General features: G+C 46.0%; 1 long non-coding RNA gene across 1 annotated transcript; it reads left to right on the top strand.

Moving 5' to 3' along the window:
* Window positions 1-4,385: 4,385 nt before the first annotated feature.
* Window positions 4,386-5,362, top strand: LOC120435915. The gene is made up of 3 exons (XR_005610013.1): window positions 4,386-4,494; window positions 4,573-4,637; window positions 4,719-5,362. It is a non-coding gene; the product is annotated as an uncharacterized LOC120435915 (long non-coding RNA).
* The last annotated feature ends 9,551 nt before the right edge of the window (window positions 5,363-14,913 follow it).

The following is a 14,913-nucleotide window of genomic DNA, read 5'->3' as shown; positions in this document are numbered from 1 at the left end:
GCCATCGGGAAACTAGGTCCCTCTGGTGCAGAGAGCCAGGCATCAGGAACAGGGTTTACAGGCTCAGCTGAAGTTGTTATGGAAGATCCCTCTCGATTAATTGGGAATTGTCCAGTGGTGGAAATAGAAATGGGGGGTGTTATAGTTCCCTGCCTTTTGGATACTGGGTCCATGGTCACCACTATTCGAGAGAGTTTCTTTGAGAAGCACTTCAGGTCACAGGGGGTGGGGCATTTAAAGAAATGTCAATGGTTACGCCTTAGGGCAGCTAATGGGTTGAGAATCCCCTATACAGGCTACATGGAGCTTGATGTGACTGTTTTTGGCGGCACCCTGACAAAAATGGGTGTGTTAGTGGTGGAGGACCCTCCAGATGGGAGCGTTCAGCAGCCACAGAGTGTGCCTGGCCTCTTGGGGATGAATATCATTAGCCGTTGTTACCACCTACTCTTTGAGCAGTTTGGCCCTCGCCTGTTTGAATCTCCTGCCCTTGAAAATGCCAGTAAGACGTGGAAAGAGACACTTCATAAGTGTCAGCGCATTGAGGCTTTGAATACATCCGGGTATTTAGGTAAAGCAAAAGTCCACGGTCGAGCGGTTTGTGTCCCTGCTGGTTCGTTGAAATGGATACGTACTAGCTGCCCCTCTGCTGCTAACATTAACCTTCCGTCAGTGCTCCTGGAGCCCATAGCGACAGGTAATCCCCTTCCAGGGGGCATCTTGGTTTCCCCGGCCCTCCTTTCTGTTGAGCAGGGTGTTGTTGAGATTCCGGTGGTTAATGTGGGAATTGAGGATGTTTGGTTACCGCCCTGTACACAATTAGGTGAATTGCATGTGGTTGACCCGCCATCATCTTCGGACTCTGTCATCATTGAAGAGTCTGATGATCCCACGATGCAGATAATGATGCACGAAGTGACTGTACAGGCACATCTGCCCCTTGATTTTTCCAAGCTCTCATGGCCTAACAACCAATGAACAGTCACAACAGGGAGTGTCACTTTTGCAGAAGCATTGCTCAGTTTTCAGCCATGGGGAGGAGACTTAGGATGTACCACGTTGGTGGAACATGAGATCCCTTTAATGGATGATGCCCCAGTGCGACAGAGGTATCGCCGACTTCCACCCTCTCAGTATGAACAAGTGAAAGCCCATATTAAAGATTTGTTGGATCGGGGTAGTGCGTCCAAGCAGTAGCCCTTATTAAATCTCCGATTGTTGTGGTTTTCAAGAAAAATGGAGAGATTAGGCTGTGTGTCGATTACCGTTTGCTTAATGCCAAGACACGGAAAGATGCTTACCCATTACCCCGTATTGAGGAGTCATTAGATGCCCTGACGGGAGCACAGTGGTTCTCTACATTGGACCTTGCAAGTGGGTATAATCAAGTACCAGTGGCTGAGAAGGACAAAGCTAAGACTGCTTTCTGTACCCCTTTTGGTCTTTTCGAATTCAATCGAATGCCATTTGGGCTCTGTAATGCCCCTAGCACCTTTCAGAGGCTAATGGAGCGGATTTTTGGGGATCAAAGTTTCCAGTCCCTTTTATTGTACCTGGATGATATTGTTGTGTTTTCATCCTCCTTTGAGCAGCATCTGGGCGTCTTGACCTGGTCTTAACACGCCTCAAAGAGCACAATCTAAAGTTGAAGCTGGAGAAGTGTCACTTTTTCCAGCCGGAGGTTCAATACCTCGGGCATGTAATATCTGCTTCTGGGGTGGCGACTGACCCTTCTAAGATTAGTGCAGTGGCTGAGTGGTCACGACCAACTACTTGTACAGAGCTACAGTCATTTTGGGATTTGCCTCATACTATCGGCGTTTTGTTAGAGGTTTTGCCAAGTATGCTGCCCGCTTCACCGGCTGGTGGGCGAGTTGGGAGGTACCAAGAAGAAATGTAGAAGTGGTGCCAGTGGGGCAATGTGTCATCTTTGGAGTGAGGAATGTGAGAATGCATTCCAAACACTAAAAAGGCTGCTGGTTAGTGCCCCAGTATTGGCATATGCAGATTTTGCTAAACCTTTTGTCCTTGAGATAGATGCTAGCCAGGCAGGTTTAGGGCAGTTTTATCTCAGGAGCAAGAAGGAAAGAGACGGCCAGTTGCTTTTGCTAGCCGGGGCCTGCGACCTAGTGAAAGGAATATGTCTAATTATAGTTCTAGGAAGTTGGAATTCTTGGCACTAAAATGGGCTGTCACTCAAAAATTCCGTGAATATTTGTTGGGAAATGAGTTTGTTGTGTTCACGGATAATAATCCCTTAGCTACTTGCAGACTGCTAAATTGGGAGCCGTGAGAGCAGCGATGGGCCTCAGAACTAGCTGTGTTCAACTTTGAGATCAAATATAGGCCAGGTCCCAGCAATCGCATAGCGCTGATGCTTTGTCACGGCAACTGCATCCACAGAGTCCATCTGGCCTGCTTCCAGGGTTGAAGGTTCCACAGGAAGTGCAAGATCAGACAGATGTAGGACAACTGGGAAATGCTGTTGCCGCTACGTGTAGAGCCATAGCTGCCTTTCCATCCCGACCTAAAGCTGATCTAATATCCCTTCAAGCTGCTGACCCGGTGGTGGCCCTTTTTCACAGTATTGGGAAAGAGGAGGCTGCCTACCAAGCAGGAAATGGGTAGCGTAAGTAAGGGGTGAGAAAGTTGGTGCAACAGTGGCCCAGAATCAAGTTGAAGGAAGGTGTCTTGTATCGTCAAGTTCAGACACCTGGTGATGGCCAAGTTTTGTTTCAACTGTTGCTACCCCAGTGCTTGCAAACAGAGGTCCTGAGAAGTTTACATGATGATCATGGGCATCAAGGCATTGGACGCACTACCAGCCTGGTGAGAGAAAGGTGTTTTTGGCCCTTTATGGCACGTGACATTGAGAAATATTGTCAGGAGTGCGATCGTTGTGTCTTGGCAAAGGCTGTGAAACCAAAAGTTCGTACATTCAGGGGGGACTGGTGGCTTCTAAACCCCTGGAAATCATCGCCATTGATTTCAGTGTTTTGGACAAGTCTAGTGATGGGCGTGAGAATGTACTTGTGGTCACTGACGTATTTTCAAAGTTCTCTCAAGCATACCCTACAGTAGATCAACGGGCAAGTACAGTGGCACGGGTATTAACTGAAAAATGGTTTTATATCTATGGGGTCCCTAAGCGTATCCATAGTGATCAGGGAAAGAGCTTTGAGGGAGACTTGCTGAAACGTCTGTGCCACCTGTATGGCATAGACAAAAGCAGGACCACACCATATCATCCTGAGGGCAATGGACAATGTGAGAGATTTAACAGAACACTCCATGATCTGTTGCGCACGCTCCCTCCTGATAAGAAAAGAAAGTGGCCCCAATACTTGCCACAGGTATTGTATGCTTATAATACCACAGAACATCAGTCCACCGGCTTTTCACCTTATGAGCTTATGTTTGGTCAGAAGCCCCAGTTGCCCGTTGACTTCTTACTGGGGGCCTCCCAGTCGGAACCTATGTCTAGATCTGCGCGGGGTGGGTAGAGGAGCATAAACAACGTCTAAGTTCAGTTTATGTGCATGCGAAAGAACAACTCCAACAAGCTGCAGAGAGGAGAAATAAACATTTTCAGCCAACAGTTACTTCCCTTCTCTCCCCAGGTACTCTGGTTTATCGGAAAAGTCATCCTTTAGGCCGCCATAAGATCCACGATGCCTGGGATCCTATGGTGTATGTTGTTGTGCAGAGTATGGACAAAGATGGCAGGGTTTACAAAATACGCCCTAGAGATCGTTCAGGTCCAAACAAGAACTTAAATCGGGCAGAGTTGAGAGTAATACCCTCAGGTATTGTAGCACCTGCTCCAGACGAATATCCTCCCTCTGACCCAGGGCTGGTAGTTGAGTCACCCCGGCAGTCAACATCAGATACACCAGATGATGACAGTGAGGCTGATGGAGTTGTACTAGCCCTTGTTCCACACCAACCCCAAGATCAGCTCCCTTCGGTATCTGTTCCAGAGCCTGCTAGTGAAACTAGGAGCATAGACTCGAGCAACTTGAACCCTGTGTCCATAGTTCCAGAACAGGCAGAGGAAAGTGGGATTGATAATAGGGAGAATGTTTTAGAGCAAGACTCAGGAACAGTTCAGGGGCGGCCTAAAAGAAGTACAGCAGGAAAGCATTCTAACCCCTTTAATCTCCCACGGTCAGTAAATCAGACTGTTGCTGTTCTCACTAGTGATTCACAGAGCTCTTTTGTCCATAATGTTTTGCCCCAAAATGTATTTAGGCCCTGGCAGTAAGTGGTCACCGGGACGGTGACCTTTCAAAACGAGGGGCAATTGTAATGGGGAAGGCTTTAGGACCCAGAGGACCCAATGGAGGATATAAAGAGGAAGTAGCAGCAGGTGCTCTTCATTCCCACTGACGAGCGGCTGTGAACAATGGTTGTGTGAGTAGGTGAAGAGCCTGAGAAGTTTTAATTGTCTGCTACACAAACAGTTGTTTTAAACCTCTACAGCAGAGGTTCGAGGTACAGGCTGTTTTTCTTTTAGTTCTTTTTTACATTTGTTGAAATGTATTTGATGTTTATTGTATTTTATGTTTTTAGTAGTGATTTTTAGAAGACAAGCCAAGATAAGCCAGGTGTGCAGCAAACACAGTTGTCTGCTGGAGGTATGTTAACTTAATATATTTGACATTAAAAAAGTATATTTATGCACTATAATCTAATTTATATTGTATTGCCTCCTGCAGGACAGGCTGCACATGTGAATTTGTCACTGTTTTTTCCTCCTCCTCTTTTTGTTGCGTTTTTGGTTTTAGTAGGGTCACCTTTTAAAACTGTTTGTTTTTTATGCTGGGTTTGTTTTTATTTCTACTGGGCTGGTGCAATATTAGTCGGACAACGTGCAATCCCTGAGCTGGGCTCTTACCTTAGGGGAATTAGGTCTTTTAGAGGTGCTCCGTGTGGATTTGCTGTGAACAAGTTTTATTAAGAGTGATTTTAGTGCCACCGATTATTGCCTGGACTAAAACACTTAGTGCATGCGATAAGTGTTCTGTTGGGCTCGTATTTATTTGGGGTGGATTTCTTTCTTTTAAAGTAACGAGCATCTGGGACCACCGGGGTAGAGCAAGCCCTCAGGTGATAGCTGCATTGCTGGCAGGTTGCACCAATAAAACTATACTGCAGTCGTTAGTGACTTTTTCTCTATTTTGATGTTTTAGGCCTTTTACAAACCCCTTGTGTTTTCTTTTAAAATAATAAATTTTGACATATTTGACTGATATTGACCCTCTTGTCCCGTTTATTCTGGGCTCGTTCCTGTAAGAGCTTTGGGCCTGAAAGTTTGCACAAGTCGTATAGAGGCCCTTAGCGAACACTCGGTGGCTTTTACCCGCTACACTTGGAAGCAGAAACACACAAGGCGAGGGACTTTCAAAATAAAACAGGACACATAATATGAGACCGAGACATGGAACCCTGACACAGGCAGAAGGCAAAGAAACACAGAGACATGACACAACAGGGCCGACCAGAGAGACACAACACGGGGACAGACGGGGAGATGAACAATGAAGATGAAATATCACAACAACCCAGGAAATAAACACCAAAGGAAAACTGTGACCATGGTAACACACAACAGCTCTAAGCAAAACACCAGTGATCCTAAAAATTAAGAAGCCCGGGACCGCGGCATTTTCTGCAGCACAGATTTAACACGAGTATTATTCTGGGCCACGGTGTAACGTACGCAATGACCCAGTGCCCTGAATCACCGTCATGAGTTCAGCCGGCTGAAAGGAAAAACATTATCTCTGTTTTATTGTTGGTGTTTTATTCTTCAGGTGGGAACAAAGAAAAGGAGGCATCTAAAAGAATGAGGGAGATCTTGGAAGCATGGTATTTAACTCACGTGGGACTAAGAAGATGGTCATGATTTACCTGAAATACTCTGTGTGAATAAAATCTCAGTCATAAACTCAATTTTATTCACAAAAAAGAACATATCAGTTGTTTAACATGAAATTTCACTATTTTCAGATAAATATGAGTTCGATGGCAGCAGCAGGTCTCATTTTGCAGCTAATGAGGTCATTAGCTCGCTTGTTGCTCCTATGACTCCCATGATGCATTGGGTGTTTCTCCTTCACTCACTATGTGTTAATAGACCTCTCTGCACTCAATCATACTTATCGGTCACAGCAGATGGCCCCGCCCCTCCCTGAGTCTGGTTCTACCGGAGTGGGAGTTTTTCCTTCCCACTGTTGCCAAAGTGCTCGCTCATAGGGGGTCATATGATTGATGTAAAGAAAGCATCTTCGAGAGGCAGAGGCTCACCAAAACTGGAACAATTTCAGAATAATGTTTATTCTGAAAGCATCAGTGCCTGTGGACCTGGCAGCTGGCACATCTGGAAAGGCTCCATCAGTGCTGAAAGGTATGAACAGGCTTTAGAGCAACATGTGCTCCATGCACACGTGTTTTTCAGGGGCTGCCTTCACATTTAAACAGCACACCAGACCTACAGATGTATCGAACCACAGATGTAACGTCTTTTTCTCATTAATAGAACTTATTTTTTGACAGGTTAAGACTTTACTGCGTTAATCAAACTCTTTTGTTTTGGTCCAAAAACACCTCTTTATAAGAAACCCCTGGCGTCCAGGTTATTATCACACCTCTGAACTAAAGCAGCCAGAGTTAATTGTCCAATAGAATCTGATAAACACGAAGAAGCTCTGAGTGGCGTTCGGGAAACGCAGTCCTCCATAATCAGCCAATCAAGTCGTGCAGCTCATCTCAGAACGCACCTCTCCTCCATTATTTCAGATCAAAATTCAAATCACACACTCTCAGCCCGTCACTGCGCCTCACACACACACACACACACACACACACACACACAGGCGGGGGTTCACCAGCTGAATAAAGACTCATTGATCTGCTCTTCCTACGTGGGACCATGACTTCTGAGTCTTGTGTACTATTATCGCATGTAAAAAGATGAAGGATTGAATGCAGGGAGCACGGCGCCTGACCGCTGTACGCCTACGATGACGCAGTCCAACACATGCAGAGGAGAGGAAGAAGAGGAGGAGGGAGGCACATTTAGGATGCAGGCTATATCCAGCACAGAGATTTAGAAAAGATGGACAGAAAGGGAGAGGAGGAGGAGGACGGAAGGAGACGAGAGAGATGAGGAGAGGAGGAAGGAGGGAAGACACACAGGATGATATAACTTAATTCCCAGAGGAAGTGGATCTGTGTCTGGAGATGAGGTGTGGTGGTTTAAATATGTACACCAAAGCTGCACAGTAATAATTATGGCCTATTTTCCAGCAAAGTGGCTTCACCTGTAATTTCACTTCGTCCTGAGCCTCGTCCTTGGACTTTCGAGTCAAATGGAGGGAATAGAAAGTTTTGGCTCGTCTAACAGGAACACACAGCTGTGATTAACAAACGATGAGATCATTTTAACATTAAAATGATGCAGAATTGGCCATTAGCGTCTCTGTTAGACACCAGATTACTGCCAGACTCGAGACGACGTTCAGGCAACGTCTTCTCTTAAATGTACTTTATTGGTGGATTTCTGTGTACACCTTCAAGAAGCAGAGATAATGGTGTTATCACAGGACCAACAAGTGTGTGTGTGTGTGTGTGTGTGTGTGTGTGTGTGTGTGTGTGTGTGTGTGTGTGTGTCTGTGTGTTCAACAATCCGGCGATGTGTATGCTGAGAGGCGTCTAAACTCTGTGTCTGAGTAAATCCAGCTTTGCTCTCATACTTTCTCTGTTTCATCTGTAACCTTTAAAGCTGCTGGTAGTTCAGAGATGACAGCACACACATGAGAGCAAAAACCTTCCAAAGCGCTCACCTTCCAGCAATTTCATCCACTTATAAGAAGAGCTGCATTTCTTTTACTCGCTGTACTCATCAAACTCTGCATAGCTCACACCCAGTTCTGCACAGCAAGAGGAGAACACGCTGACCTGCAGGAGCCCACCACGGCTGACTTTTAGAAGCTTTCTGTTTTACAGTGGAGATTTCCAAAAACAAGCGTGAGTCTCAGCTCATATTAGCAGGAAACATAAGTGATACTGGATGTAAAATCCAGGCAACTATTCTTAATGCCAGCTCAAATCAGCTGACAGCTCAGCTGATAACCAGTTAGTACACGTCACAGCGACGCTGCAAGCCACTTTGCAACCAGCCTCGATCTGTCTCTACCATTCATGCTGTATCTGATCCTAGATCTGTTGTCTTTGATGGCTAATCCATTCAATAAAAGGGGCAAAAAAGCGTAGCTACTACTTTACCATATTTTTGGCATCATTAAACTTTTATCCCTCTAAAGTTTTGCCTATAACTAAAGCAGCACAGGAAATACTAGGCGACCTGATCGATTCAAAGCACCAAGAGTAAAAATGTGTGCTGCTTTGCAGTCATGTGCAGCAGTGGTTCAGATGACGGCAGGAAGCCACAAACCTGCACGGCTCCCACAGGGTCACGCCTGAGCTAAATGCTTTGTCTCTGCATGCAGCACAGCAGCCGACACAGCGCTCTCACCTCCACCAACAGAATGATCAAAGCGGAAAGAAACAAGATCTTCACTGAACAAATGTCCAGGAAGTTTATATCCACTGTTGAGCCACCAGGAATATCACCGTCAACTGTTCCCTTCAAAATAAGAGTCTTCAACGAAATCTAGCACAACAACATCGTAGCATTTAACCACATCCTGTAAATAAACGATGGACATCACCCCCGCTAGGTCATTAATGGGTTTCTGGATTCTTTTTAAAGTCTACCATGTTTGAAGAATGGTGGTGCTAGGACGATAGACGTACTGGAGCATCACACAGACACAGACTAATAAAAGTCCTCGAGTTTTGTGTTTTTGGATGGTCTGTTTGTATGATTAAGCAGGCAGCTATATTATTGGTTTCCTGCAGCGCAGCGATCACTGACAGTGCAGACGGGTGGATTTCTATTTGATCTTGCAGAGGATTGGTCAGAGCGCCCTCTCAGGGAAAAGAATCAGACACACAGCGGTGTGTTGTCAAGAAACAGCTTCATCACAGGTTTTCCAACAGGCAGCCACACCTGCTGGTGTCCCTCAAAGAGAGGAGCTGTGCTGGCTGTGCTGTACAGGGCAATAATACAGCTTCATGCTGATGCTAACACCATATTACGTAGAGATGTCGATCATTGGTGCGAGCAGCACCAGGTCAGCACTGAGAACCCTGACAGGCCCAGGTGGAGTCATGAATGATGTAAATAATGAATATTGTTCGTGCAGTGAAGTGAAAATGACAGTTTTTTTTTCTTATACTGTGTTAGCAGCGTTAGCATGTTCATTTTGTCACATGAATGCACCCGTTCATCTAAAATGATTCACCCACCACGGCTGTGATGGAGCTGAACACACGCCGGCACCGTCTCTGCAGGTGCCTCGACCTGATGTTTGTGATATCTGACAGTAACGAGAGTGTGATGAGGGTGTGATGGTTGTGAGCTTACACGAGCACATATGAAGCATCATTCAAGTCCAACATGTCCAATCCAAAGAAACAGCCCTGAGTTCAGGAGAAGACCCCAGAACCTGTTTCAACAGTCTCAACAAAAACCCAACCTCAGTCTAGCAAACCTTTGTGTGATACTGTGACTGCCTGTTTTCATCCTTCACATCATCTATGAACAAAAATGGGAGGGACTAAGGAAGGCGAGAGGTAGAGGAGGCAGGAAAACTGAAGTACTCACAGAATGAAGATGACGACACAAGGAGCCGATATCAAAGGACTGCTTTGGATGACGGAGGTCGGTTAAATCTGGGAAAAGTCTGGGACGGACGCTCACTGCAGAGAGTACGATCCACAGAGGACAGCTGGGAAAAGCTCCAGGGGAGAGGAGGGAGTTTAAGAAGAGGAAGTGAAGCTTTGGGGATGGTTGATGGGAGGAAATAAAGTCTGTACTCCGTCCTCTGCAGATTCAGCCTCTCACTGCTTTCTGCCCTCTCCTCTATAATACTTTTATCTCACTCTTGATATGGAGATTGTGAAAACTGCAGGGAGACTGGACGTCCATACTGGGACTGTGAGTCTGGAAGGTGGGATGAAAAGGCGCTTGGAAAAGGTGAGGGAGAGGGGGATGTCTCTGAAGGGAGATCCAAGTGAAACGTGTTTGGGGAAGGTAAAGAAAGAGCATTTAAGGCAGGAAACAGAGGGCCTTGCCTTTATTTCTCTGTTCTCTTTCCAGTTTTTCTCTTGAGAAAAACGCTTGAAGACAGATTTCGTTTGTAGAGGAGATGAGGCGAGCACCCGGCGAGGGCAGCAACAAACTCAATTAGAGATGGACAGAGATAATGGTGTGTATCGGTGGCACCTGCTCTGCCTCCTCTTTCTCTTTCTGTCTGCTTTTTCCACCTGACTGCCAAGATTAAGGCATATAATCAAATTCTCTTAATTGGCCCTGATTGTGGATACGAGCCAGGAGTCTCTCCTCGTGCTCTCCCGCTCTGTGCAGGGAATGACAAAGAGTCCCGGGCAGCCGGAGTGCCTGTCAGTCAAGACTCTGGGCACTGACAATCGACTCTACCTGCTGACTCACACCTGGCTGTTGCCTCCCCCATCTGGCCGTATCCATATCTACTCCTCCCTTCTATCGATTACCCAAAATGGACGGCGGGCTCCTCCCTAACTCCGCCTCCGTCTGGCTCCGGCTTTGTTCTCAGGCTCTCTTCTTCTGTCGTTGTGTTTGTGTCTAATCGCGGCTGCTCCTCCCGTGTCTAATCCCCATCTAGATCTGCTGTTGCTAATTGGTTTCAGGTGGCACCGGCAGAAAAGGAGAGCGGGGAGGAGGGTGGCGGGGAAGATTTCATGCCGCCATCGCCATTAATTAAAAAGATGATTACTCAGAATACAAAGATTAAAGATGAAAATAGGAAGTGCCGTGGCTGATAATAAGCCGGTAGCACTCTATGAACCCTCGCTCTTTGCTTGTGTTTTGTGGTAGTTCTGGGAGTGCGCGTTCGCTCATCCGGCAGCAATTGGCCTGTTTGAAGGAAAGTTTGCGGGAGGGCTCTTCAGGTCGTCCTGGCTACATGTTAGGAGGAGCCACACGTCACCTCCTGCGAGGTGACATCGCGAAGAATTGTGTTGAGAAAAGAGCAGCGGGTTTTTTTTTACATCCACCGTGTCTGGGCTGCAGATCGGCGTCAGTGTGGAAACAGGAAATGACAGAAACAAAGTGCATCCAGATCAGTCGTCTTCTGTCTTTGGTCTCCTCAGAGCAGCAGCAGGATCGGAGTCTTTGATTGGCAGAGGGTCGGCAGGCCTCCGGCGGGGGCTGCTGATTAGTGGGCAGGTCAGTAAAGTCGCCCGGAAGGCTCAGGCCTGCGGCTTTCTTCGTAACGATGAATTCGATGAGGTCGAGGAGATTCTGATGATATCTGCAGCGAAAAGAAAAACAACGTTTGGTTTCAGCAGATATGTATTAATGCAGTTTAAATCTTTCCAAATGGAAAAAACACAGACTCCAGTTTTAGAGCGTTTCAGATTTAATATGAGCTTCACTGGAGATCTGAAGGAGATTTAATATAAAACCCAAGTCTTCCTCTTTATCACATCTGCTTTGGTGAAAAGCCTCACAGATCGTAATTAAGTGAAGATGGTATTATGACAGAGACAAATGCGTCAGTCTGTGTTTTCTAAAAACTGTGGTCTCGTTCAGCTGTGTTATGTACTCAGTTATATTAGTCTTAAGAAAGAACTAAGGAGCCCTATGGTGAAGGATGCATATACCACACTGTCACCAAGGAGGTTTAACTGGAACGTGTCACATGTCGAGTCCGTCAGTCGGGTTTGGTTCAGCTTTGGCACCAAAGTTTCTTGATGCACAGACATGCATTTGTTTTCTAACTGACCACCAGGGGCGCCTTGGATCTTGGCTCCCAGGTGTTACAGAACTCCTATTTACCCACGACTGCCATCCAGCACTGAGACATGTGGGGAGTCAAAGCTGAAGAAACACACACTTGTCTTTAACAAACCTGAACAACTTACATTCGTTTGCCAAAGGAAAAGATTATGAAAGTGCCACGGTGGAAAACACTTCATGGTCATAACGAGGAAACGATGTTAACGTGCAGTGTTTGGCACATGCAGTGAATGTTTTTGACTCACGACCACAGGATTTATTTGCAGTGATGTTTACATCCAACCGATGAAGATCAGTTCAGAATTCAGCCTCTTTAGCTCTGCTTTGGTCTCCACCATCAGTGCTGAATATTCACTTCTCTTAAAACAGCGCCCCCTGTGGTGAAAACAACACTTAATGGGAGGGGTGTGATGGCATACAGCCAGTGAGTCTGTGTGTTGGAAAACTGGACAGCTGCTCTTGTAATGATGTTGTTATCTCACTGTGTCTTTTGTGCTGGCTCCAGATGCAGAATGGATTCTGTCATTGTGTCATTGCCTTTTGGAAATATGGCTGAAACTTTCCTGATGCCTAATGTAAAGAACAAGTACAAGGCCACTAAGCGTAGCCACCGAGCAGCATCAGCTTGGACAACGCTGCAAACAAACAGCCTCAGGCTGGTGTGACACACCTGGGATACACTTATAAATCTGATTTTAGCACCAGAATCAGTTCTTTAGCTCAGTAAATCCACAAGCCTGTGTATTTTTTCACTGCTTATCCAGCTGAGCGTTACGGCATGTGGAGGGGGGGGGTTGGAGCCTTTCCCAGCTTTCTCAGAGTAAGAGGTCACCAGTCTCATCCAGCTATCCACGCTCACGTTCACGCTAACATCTACAGTCAGTTTAAATCAGCAGTTAATCTAACAAGCAGGCATGTGGATAAACTGAAAACACAACTTTAATTGGAAGCTGGTGAAAAATGTCCATTAGCAGTCCAAACTGAGTAAGGGTACCAGAATCCAAAATACTGGAACAGGAGCAGGAGACCATGATGAAGATTAACTGACCGAGGATTTATGGACACTCGAGGAGAGAAGACAGCCAGAGAAACGTGGTACAGGTGGACAGAATCAAACCAACAAGACAAAAAGGTCAAGGGGAAGTAGAGAAAGAGTACCAAAATAAAGCAGGAAGTAACAACAGAGAAAAACAGCAAGCGAGGTCAAACAAACTGAAACCTCAAGGTCTTAAATAATGATGGAGGTCAAAGACCTACAGAAGCTCAAAGATCCAGGACCAGAACCCACACAGGGAGGGTGGATTCAAACCCAGGACCTTCTGGTGATGTCAGACATGGCGGCTGATCCTGCTGTTTGAAGCAGGATCAGCCGTTAGGTCATTTTCTTACAGACCATCATTTCACAGCTATGAGACTACAACACCAGAACTGGATTCCTTCACAACTGCAGTAGACACCCTTCAAACAGCAGGATCAGCCGCCATGTCTGACATCACCATCGTAAAGACAGCAGCTCATAAATATCCTGAACGCTCACAGCAGCTCTGACACTGAAACAGCCGGCAGCACGGTGTGTATGCGAGCGCGGGAAGTTCAGGTGACAACCACAGAGGTTTGTTTAGGCCTTCTGCACTGAGCTGATAACACGTTTTTCTTTTTTCTGGTATTTTCTTTTTGGCCAAGTGTTCGTCTTTGATTCTACTGAGCGAGAGAAAGGACGAAGCTTTTCACAATCTTTTTAGCTGAAGGAAGAATTTGTGTTTCAGGGTCGGAATCAGCTCGAGGTAACAGCAGGCACAAAAAGCATCCGGTCTGTGAGGGAAAATGTTTCAGAAGCCACTTTATCTGAAGAGTCTTTGACGTCAAACTTAATGTTTTTTTATTTCTTAAAGATAAAACTAATGGAGCAAACTTTCAACACTTTTTTTCCACCTTGAAAACTTTACTCTACCGAGGCAGGAGCAATATGGGAAAGAAAAACACCACCTCTGGTATTAAACCTTTTCATATTTGTATGTTTGGGGGTTATAATGTCTCTCTTATAATCTTCAGGACATGGTAAAAATATAATTTAAGCACCAAACTGTGTAAAAGAATAAATGCAGAGTAGTTTTTCCATGTTTCTCCAGCATTTTACACAGAAGGCATTGATGCATGACGCGTCAGTGTAGTTTCTGTCCATTCCACTCATCGATGACGGGAACACCCTGAACAGGTCACCAGTGTCTCACACACATCCATTCCTGCTCACAATCACACCAACTGACGATTTAGAATCATCAGTTAACCTTACACACATGTCCTTGGAGTGTGGGAGGCACCCAGAGAGGACTTCTTATAGGTCCGTGCATCAGAACATGATCTGGTCTCCAGCTGTAGTGGAAATGTGGCTCCAACAGCAGGCTGAATGCTGGAGATACACAAACATGCTCGCTGTGGCTGCACTCTTATAACCAGCTTGAGGGTTCATGCAGCCCTGAACACACTTGGAGGTTTTGTTGTGCATGTTTAATTTGAAATGTGTTATGTGTGTGACCGACTCAAAGGGAAAATCTGGCCTCAGGACATAAAGGTAACTGTGTTTAGATACTAGCAGCCGTTTAGCTCAAACTTTTCTTTTAGTTGTCGTACTTGAAATTCAGGCAGGTGAAGAGGAAGCCTGGAGGTTCTGGTGACTTCAGCTCTTAACTACTTGACTGCTCTTCATGTGTAGAGGCAGAGAGCACCACGGATCCCTGCTGGGCTCCATTACATCCATCCATTAGACCCCCTCTGACAGGCTGTACAGTGCGCTAGTGTGCTGAAGGAGGATCGCTTTCATGGTTCTATAAATATGATTGTTGCCATGACATTAGTAAAACAACAGCATCCTCAGAGGTGCAGCTGTGAGGGCTACACCGTGTGGTGCTCTTTTGGGGGGGGGCTGATTTTTACTCAGCGTGTTAACACAATACGTTCAAGTAAAAATGCATCTCTGGCTGCAACGGCCTGGGCAGCAGTATCAC

The sequence above is a fragment of the Oreochromis aureus genome, linkage group 22, assembly GCF_013358895.1.
Source record: "Oreochromis aureus strain Israel breed Guangdong linkage group 22, ZZ_aureus, whole genome shotgun sequence".
Taxonomy (NCBI): domain Eukaryota; kingdom Metazoa; phylum Chordata; class Actinopteri; order Cichliformes; family Cichlidae; genus Oreochromis; species Oreochromis aureus.
This window is presented reverse-complemented; position numbering and strand designations above follow the sequence as displayed.